This window comes from Psittacula echo (genome assembly GCF_963264785.1).
Source record: "Psittacula echo genome assembly, chromosome: 2".
Lineage (NCBI taxonomy): Eukaryota > Metazoa > Chordata > Aves > Psittaciformes > Psittacidae > Psittacula > Psittacula echo.
Window position 1 is genome coordinate 128533739 of NC_137737.1, and position 9137 is coordinate 128542875.

The window sequence follows — 9137 nt, forward strand, 5'->3', positions numbered from 1 at the left end:
CCATAAACAAAACAGAGAGATCTGAGTGTGATGAATGAACTGATGTACGAAAACGTTCTTTGCCTGATTACACTGGAACAGCTCTGTATGGAAAAGAGGAAGTGAAGCATTCAGGGTTAGAAATGTTCGGGGAAAGAGCATGAATTATAGAACATTCACAATAATGGGAGATTATTTCAGAGGAAAAAAATACTAACAAAGAGGCTCACAAGTTATTCAAAATGCTTCTTTCAGAGGCAGATCATTTGCTTCTCTGTTTTGTAAGAATGACTGGCTCTCATTTTACTTCAAACAGCCTGAGTAAGCTTGTTTATAGTTCCATGAGTAAGCTTAGTCTTCTCAGATCTTGCTCCTTTCCCTCCACTGCACACATCTTCTCAACAGTCTTATCCCCATGTCTTTTTGGAGTGCTATGCTATGATCCAGTTGGGTATATCCCTCTAGATGCCAGCTTTTTTACTCAGCAAGCTGACTAATCTTGGTACCACCTACTCCTGTGAATAACGTTAGTACAAAAGGCATAGGAAGATCTTCTTCAAGCAAGGTAGAATTTACTTTACCCAAAGGAATAGAGCAGGCACGGGAATGGTCTCTCTGCAATGGCCTCTCTGCCCAAGATGTGCTTTGAGCTTGGCATTCCTTTATGTGGACTGCTCTCAAACTTGGCATGCCTGAATCTTTTCGCAGAATCACAGAATCCCAAGGGTTGGAAGGGACCTCAAAAGATCATCTAGTCCAACCCCCCTGCAACAACAGGGTAACCTAGAGTACATCACACAGGAACTTGTCCAGCCGGGTATTGAATATCTCCAACGTAGGAGACTCCACAACCCCCCTGGGCAACCTGTTCCAGTGCTCTGTCACTCTCACAGTAAAGAAGTTTTTCCTGATGTTCACATGGAACCTCTTATGCTCCAGTTTACACCCATTACCCCTTGTCCTATCACTGGACATCACTGAGAAAAGCCTAGCTCCATCATCTTGACACTCACCCTTTACATATTTGTAAACATTGATGAGGTCACCCCTCAGTCTCCTCTTCTCCAAGCTAAAGAGACCCAGCTCCCTCAGCCTCTCCTCATAAGGGAGATGTTCCACTCCCCTAATCATCTTTGTGGCTCTGCGCTGGACTCTCTCCAGCAGGTCCCTGTCCTTCTTGAACTGAGGGGCCCAGAACTGGACACAATATTCCAGATGCGGCCTCAGCAAGGCAGAGTAGAGGGGGAGGAGAACCTCTCTTGACCTACTAACCACACACTTTCTAATGCACCCTAGGATGCCATTGGCCTTCTTGGCCACAAGGGCACATTGCTGGCTCATGGTCATCGTCCTATCCACCAGGACCCCCAGGTCCCTTTCCCCTTCACTACTTTCCAGCAGGTCAACCCCCAACCTGTACTGGTACATGGGGTTGTTCCTCCCCAGATGCAAGACTCTACACTTGCCCTTGTTGAACTTCATCACATTTCTCCCCACCCAACTCCCCAGCCTGTCCAGGTCTCGCTGAATGACAACACAGCCTTCTGGTGTGTCAGCCACTCCTCCCAGTTTAGTGTCATCAGTGAACTTGCTGAGGGTACATTCAGTTCCCTCATCCAGGTCGTTGATGAAAATATTAAACAGCACTGGTCCCAGCACCAACCCCTGAGGGACTCCACTAGTCACAGACCTCCAGTTAGATTCTGCCCCATTGACCACAACTCTCTGCCTTCTTCCTTTCAACCAGTTCTTGATCCACCTCACTACCTGATCATCAAGCCCACACTTCCTTAGCTTATCTATGAGGATGCTGTGGGAGACAGTATCAAATGCCTTACTGAAATCAAGAAAAACCACATCTACCGCTCTACCATCATCCATCCACCTAGTTACTTCCTCATAGAAGGCTATAAGGTTGGTCAAACATGACTTCCCCTTGGTAAAACCATGTTGGCTACTCTTAATGACCCCCTCATCCTTGATATGTCTAGAGATGGTGTCAAGAATAAGTTGTTCCATCACCTTTCCAGGGATGGAAGTAAGGCTGACCGGTCTGTAATTACCCAGGTCCTCTTTCTTGCCCTTCTTATAGATTGGCTTGACTTTTGCCATCCTCCAATCCTCAGGCACCTCTCCTGTTTCCCACGACTTACTAAAGATGATGGAGAGTGGCTTAGCAATGACCTCCGCCAGCTCCCTCAGCACCCGTGGGTGTATTCCATCCGGACCCATCGATTTATAGATGTACAGATTGCTTAACTGATCCCTAACCCAATCCTCATCTACCAAAGCAAACTCCTCCTTTATCCTGACTCCTTCTGGGGCTATAGGAATCTGGGGCCCTCGGGGAGAGTCTGCAGGAGTAAAGACAGAGGCAAAGAAGGCATTCAGCACCTCTGCCTTCTTTATATCCTCTGTCTCCAGGGCACCCACCTCGTTCAGCAGTGGGCCTATATTGCCTCTTTTGTTAGTTTTATCCGCTATGTATTTGAAAAAGCCCTTTCTATTGTCCTTAACCCAACTAGCAAGATTAAGTTCCAAGGAGGCCTGAAGCTACAGTTTCTTTGGCTTTCAGACAATTTCTGTGCTTGACACAGCTGACAGTTCCCTTGACCTTTTTCTGCCAGTGCAAATATAAATAGGATTTATTGGTTTAAGGGACACAGCTTTAGGAAAATAAAATCTGCTAAATTTGCTGTCATGTGGAAGAAGAAACTACATGTAATGGCCCATTGTCTCAGCTACCTTTGAGATGCAGAGCTGAAACTTTTCTATCCTGGAAGCTTTTGCTTCATTTTCCACTTTGGCAAACAATATTATTCAAAAAATATAACACCAACATTTAATGACAGTTATTTTTAAAAGCTCAAGACAGATTTTCAGCTGGTGTTAATCAGGCCAACCACCTTGATTTCAAGGGAAATTTGATAATTCACCCAAGCTGATGGTATAGTCTGCATTCTTCAAAAACAACAGAAAATAAACATTGGCAAAGCTTCTTAAAGGGACATCTAAATTGGTTTCATAGTCTGTCACCTGCACAAACTTATAAAACAGAGCATGCATGATTTCCTTTTTCCAGGCTCATTTCCTGGTCAACAACACAAAATGTTAACGCAGGAAGCAAACAAGACTCTTTTAAAGTTGAGGCTATTTTAAAAGATTTAGTACTATTGAAATAGATGTTTCATAAATACCTGGTTATACAATGGAACATATCTCTTGCAGCATGAAGATTTCAGGGAACAATGCAGGAGAGAACTGGATTTGCTGCATTGATGGGGGAGAAACTCTAGCCTGCACTGCAAAGCAATTTTACTGTCATTAATTTTCTTTGACTGACCTCTTTTGGCAACCCCTGCAGAGCCCCCAGCACACAGCCTATTTATGCAGGCTGAATGCAGAGCCAGAATTTAACCTAAACACAGTAAAAATCAAGGATAATGTAAAAAGCCAGCTGTTTAGAGCAGTCTCACACAAACTAATGGATACTTGTTTTTGTAGACATATGGGACTCATGTTGAGTCAGTTCTAGATGATATTTTCCCCAATATAACCAAAAGTGTCCCAGATCCCATGGGACTGCTCTGATGTTTTCTCTGCATCTACTGAATATTCATGGATTCTGAATAAGGGCCTTTTTAAATTAATTGTGTGGATTTGCTCTCTGCTTTTATTAGGTGGAATATAGGTTACATCCTATGATTATGTATGGCATTGCAAACCCTAAACCTTTCATCATTAGCAATGCTTCAGGAACACTCAGAGGACAAAAATATATACAACTTTTGTTTTCTATTAATTGTGAAAAAAATCCAATGACGCAGATGTTCCAAACCAAACCTAATGAAGCAATAATAGTGTTTTTTTTAATTAAATAGGTAGTCATCTGTTTTTGTTGTTACATTGCAACCTTATATTAGGGACAAATTCTCTAAAAGGTCAGATTTCTGGACTATGGTGTTAGAAATTGCAGGTTAGGACATAATATCAGAATAAAACACCACCTAGTGCACTTTGTCCTCTGGAAAATCTGTCCCTTGTAGAAGGCATTAGTTGAGATCAGAGATCTTTTGAAAACCTAGACATTATATTACATTCTTCTGGGAAAAATATCTACACAAAATCATGAACACATTTAAACTGCAGTAATAAACTAGCAACGTGATAGTAATTATTTTTTTTCCTGTTCATTTCCATCAGCCTGTCTTGTTTGTATGTTTCTTTTTCTTGGTAATAGCATGTATGTCTATGCAGAAAATATTCAAGTGTGGGAAAGAAAGAGGATAAGAGGAAAGAGAAAAAAAGATATATATCTTTTATGTACTAGAAACATTAATTCTAAATTAAAAGATGTGTGACAATTGTTGTGCTTTATATTTTCTCACAAACTGATCATGCGTTTCTGTAACTGTGGTTGTTACTCTCAGAATTCTCCTAGTATTTTGAGGATAAATTTTGGTCTTTCTGTTTTTTCCAACTTTTCACTGTATCTTTACTCTGCGACTACTTTTCAAAGAGACAACAGAAAAGAAGGATAGTGAGGAGTCCTGAAAACTGCTGTGTATGCATGATAACCTTTGCAGGAGGTTGACCTGATATTTGATGTGAGTTGGACAGGGCTATACAGCCAGTGGGCCAGTTTCATAGAACTCTTAGCCAGGAACAGCATGTCTATAGTCATGCCAGTCATCATCCTTAACATCAGGAAGAAATGTTGTTACAAAGGAATCTGAATGTTATAATACAAAGATAAACAAAGTAGTTGATAGCTTGAGTAGCTTGAGAGACAGACATGCAAAAATGGGGAAAAAACCAAAAAGGTTCTTTATGTTTTATCAGTTCCAGGAGGCTGTCCATTAATTTCAGAAAGTTGAAAGATTGTCAGCCTTTTCCTGTGGATCTCACAGGTGGGTTTTATGCAGAATTTTATCTCTGGGCATTGTTTTTCCTGAGTGCAGTCTGCAGCTGGGAATCTGCCTCCCCTTTCTCTTTGGCTTTGATTTTTCCTTTTTCCTTTATTTCTGTCTCAGAGGTTCATGCAATGTGATACTTGAAGTAGCTTAACACTTGTCTTAAGGATTACTGATTTTCCCCACCTCACTTCAGAAATGTTGCTGATCGTTGGGAATGGATAACTAGAAGCATTTTCTAATTAGGTAATAAATAAGCTAACAATTGGTCTGGCATTTACTTATTTGAAATCAAACCATTTGCCCACTCTAAAAAATATTTATACTGTCATTTACTGAGGTGGTTTTAAAATATTGTAGTAACTTTGAATATGGAATACTATAATTCATATGAGCATTATTCATCATCACATTTCACATAATCAAAAAATGGTTGAGGTGGGAAGGGATCTTTGGAGGTCATCTGGTGCACTGCCGCTCACACTCAAGCACAGCCACCTATGGAAGACTCCACAACCTCCCTGGACAACCTGTGCCATTGCTCAATCCTTTAATGCAAGCATACAATGGAAAGCACTGCATGCAGGACACCTCCACTTTCAAGAGGAAAAACATTACAGAATATCATGAGATTCTGGTTGGTTTCTGATGAACCACCCTGTATTACAAAATCTTTCTTTGTTTCTAACTGTACTAAAGTAGGCAGCACCAATCCAAGGATGCCGTACAGTTAACATAAAGGAAGGTGAAAACAGGACTTTCAGATCGGAAGGAAAAGCAAAGATGACATTTATGATACTTTTATCCAATTTATGACTCAGTTCGTCTGTATCTGGGATAAGGCCAAAAATTTGACTCATGTATTTTTCATCTTGAAAAATATTTTTTGTAATGCTTTTTGCTATTAAAATAATTTCCTTCCCCCACCTTGTCTAATATTTTATTTCTTCTTTCATTTATTGTTCAAAGTTTCCCAATGCTGCCATAATGAGACGAAAGATCTTCTTTAATTCCAAAAACATAAATACACATTAACCCACTGAACTTTCCTGACCCTACTGGTGGTAACCTCTTCAGGAAACTCTTAACATGTTCCTTAGCTATGGCCTCCACACCCTTAAAAAAAATCTAAGTAAATTGATTTTGATTTATTTTATTATTTCTTTGGTTGTTTGGGGGGCAGAAGTGTTTTTTGTTTGTTTGTTTTGTCTTGTTTTTCCCTCAGATGCTTTCCAACACATCCTTTTAAATAATTCCCAGGTTTCTTCCTTCCAAGATGTAATAACTATATAGTTACAATTTCCTGTGAATTGATTTGCTGTTACTGAAGTCTCTCAGTGGACATATGGAGCAGGATAACGTATTTTCTAACTGCCTTAATGGATTTGAAAGGTGGTTAAATTGTTACCTTTCTTCCAGACTACTGACAAGAAAAATGGAAATCAGTAGAAAGACTGCAAAATATAGAGAACAGATGTTTTGAGTGTTCAAAACCAGTCAAATGATCAACTTGGTGAATTTGAAGTCCCCTCCAACATACTAAGAATTTAAAGCAGAAAATCTTATGCTACATTTACACTGAATTTCTTGTGGCTGGGTCAGAGAAGACTTGGGGTGAAATTTGCCACTAATCCATATTGTTTACCTGTATGGGAATCCTTTTAAAACAGCTCTAGCTTGCATTTCCTGAGGCAAAATTCAGCAGGAACCTGGGAGGATAGAGGCAGCTTTTCATACACTTCAAGGCACCTCCACATACTCTGGCTGGTCAAACCCATGCACCCTGTCAATTTTTGTATTATTATTACAGGACTGCTATCAGCCAGACAAAATAGTCTGAGTGAAGGAAGGGAATTATTCTTGTATTTCTGCCTTCTGTGACATTGCCCACTTCTGCAGTATGCCCTGGAAAGACAAATGGGATTTACAGGAAGCCTGAGCTTAGACTTTTGGACTTCCAAAAAGTCAATGCAGTTGCAAACAGGCTGCTGGGTACAGTGCATATGTAGCCTATTGATGTATGTCAGGGTGTGAATATAGAGCACCTAAGGTATCTTTTCGTTTTAGGAGTCTGAGGCTTGTTGAATCATGATAAATTATATAATTGCAAAATTATTTCAGATTGGAAGTTTAGTTTGGTTCATGATGCTGATCCTATTCTTACAAGAAATACTTGAAACTAGTAGTTTTCATTTGTCAATTCTTTAAAATTTTGTCTTTTAATTACTGATATCTGGCACTCGTCTTAAAATTTTCCTTCCTAGATCCATGTGAATTTGAAAAATTCAGAGTTCATTAAATGTAAAAAGTTGTCACAAGAAGACATTGCAATAAAGATCTGTCCTTTAGGATATGTATAAAGAATAAAAATCTAACGTTAATTTTTTCTTTTCTTACACTAATGTGTTTCAACAGAGTACTGATTTTCACATGTTTTCACAGAGTGTTCAGTGGGCAGGTCAGTCTGTGAGAAGCTGGAGACCAGCCCTACTGTGTGACTTCTCATTAGGCATTGTCTGGTAAAGCACGGTGACAGTGTGGTTACAAAACTGCCTGCTCCATGCCAGCTTTTATGAGAGCCCAGGTGCAATGATATCGAAGCTGTCTACAAAAGGATTACAGCTTTTTGATGGTGCCCTAAAGGTATTTACAAAATGGCAATAAGCTGATGGATAGCTGCAGCAGTTCAAAATGCACCAGTTTTAAAGCTGAATTAAATGTTTTCTGCCACAAGAAACTTTTTAATAAAGATTACTCACTAAAAATGAGTGCAGTGCTTTTGGAGATTGACATTTCCCATTCTGTCTGCTATGGCTTCTACAGAAAGTCATTTTACAACAATTTACAACCCATTTTACAACCCTTGAAAAGTATTTTTGTTCTGAAACTAAATCAAGTATGCTATTAAAATTTACATATATACTTTGTGTAAAACTAAAGAAAAGATTTCCATATATAAATCATAGAATCATAGAATAGTTAGAGTTGGAAAAGACCTTGAGATCATCAAGATCCAACCCCCTGCCATGGGCAGGGACACCTCACACTAAACCATGTCACCCAAGGCTCTGTCCAACCTGGCCTTGAACACCACCAGGGATGGAGCATTCACAACTTCCCGGGGCAACCCATTCCAGTGCCTCACCACCCTCACAGTAAAAAACTTCCTCCTTATATCCAATCTAAACCTCCCCTGTTTAAATTTCAACCCATTACCCCTTGTCCTGTCACTACAGTCCCTGATGCAGCCAGTTCTTTATCCACTGAGTGGGCTATCTATCAAATTAATGTCTCTCCGATTTGGAGATAAGAATGTCATGCAGGACAGTATCAAACACTTTGCACAAGTCCAGGGAGATGACGTCAGCTGCTCTGCCCCTGTTCATCACTTCCGTAGCCCCATCATAGAAGGTCACCAGATTGGTCAGGCAGGATTTCCCCTCAGTGAAGCCATGCTGGCTGTCACCAACCACTTTGTTGTTTTTCCTGTGCCTTAGCATGCCTTCCAGGAGAATCTGCTCCAGGATTTTGCCAGGCATAGATGTGAGACTGACTGGTCTGTAGTTCCCTGGGTTATCCATTTTCACCTTCTTGAAAATGGGGGTTATATTTCCCTTTTTCTGGTCATCGAGAGCTTCACCTGACTGCCAGATCCTCTCCTACGGTGGGCCCAAGGTCTTCATTCTCACAGTCTCTGCGTCTGCCTTCCAAGACTTAGGTGGTGTGGTCAAAGCATTTGCCAGTGAAGACTGAGGCAAAGAAGTCATGAAGAACCTCAGCCTTCTCCAAATCCAGGGTAGCCAGTTCTCCTGATAGCTTCCGGAGGGGGCCCACGTCCACCCTAGTCTGTCTTTTATTAGCTACGTACCTATAGAATCTGTTCCTGTTATCTTTAATATCACTAACCAAGATTAATTCTAACTGGGCCTCAGCTTTCCTCACCTGGTCGCTAGCTTCCCAGACAACATCCCTGTATTCTTCCCAGGCCGCCTGTCCTTGCTTCCACCTTTTATAAGCCTCTTTTTTCTCTCTAATTTCCTCAGCAGCTCCTTATCCATCCAAGGAGGTCTCCTGGCAACCCTCCTGCTCCACTTCCTTCTGACTGGGACACAGCACTCCTGAGCTTGTAGCAGGTGATCCTTGCATATCAACCAACAGTCTTGGGCCCCCCTGTCCTCTAGGGCTGTATCCCATGGAACCTTACTAAACAGGTTCCTGAAGAGGCCAAAGTCTGCTCTCTTGAAG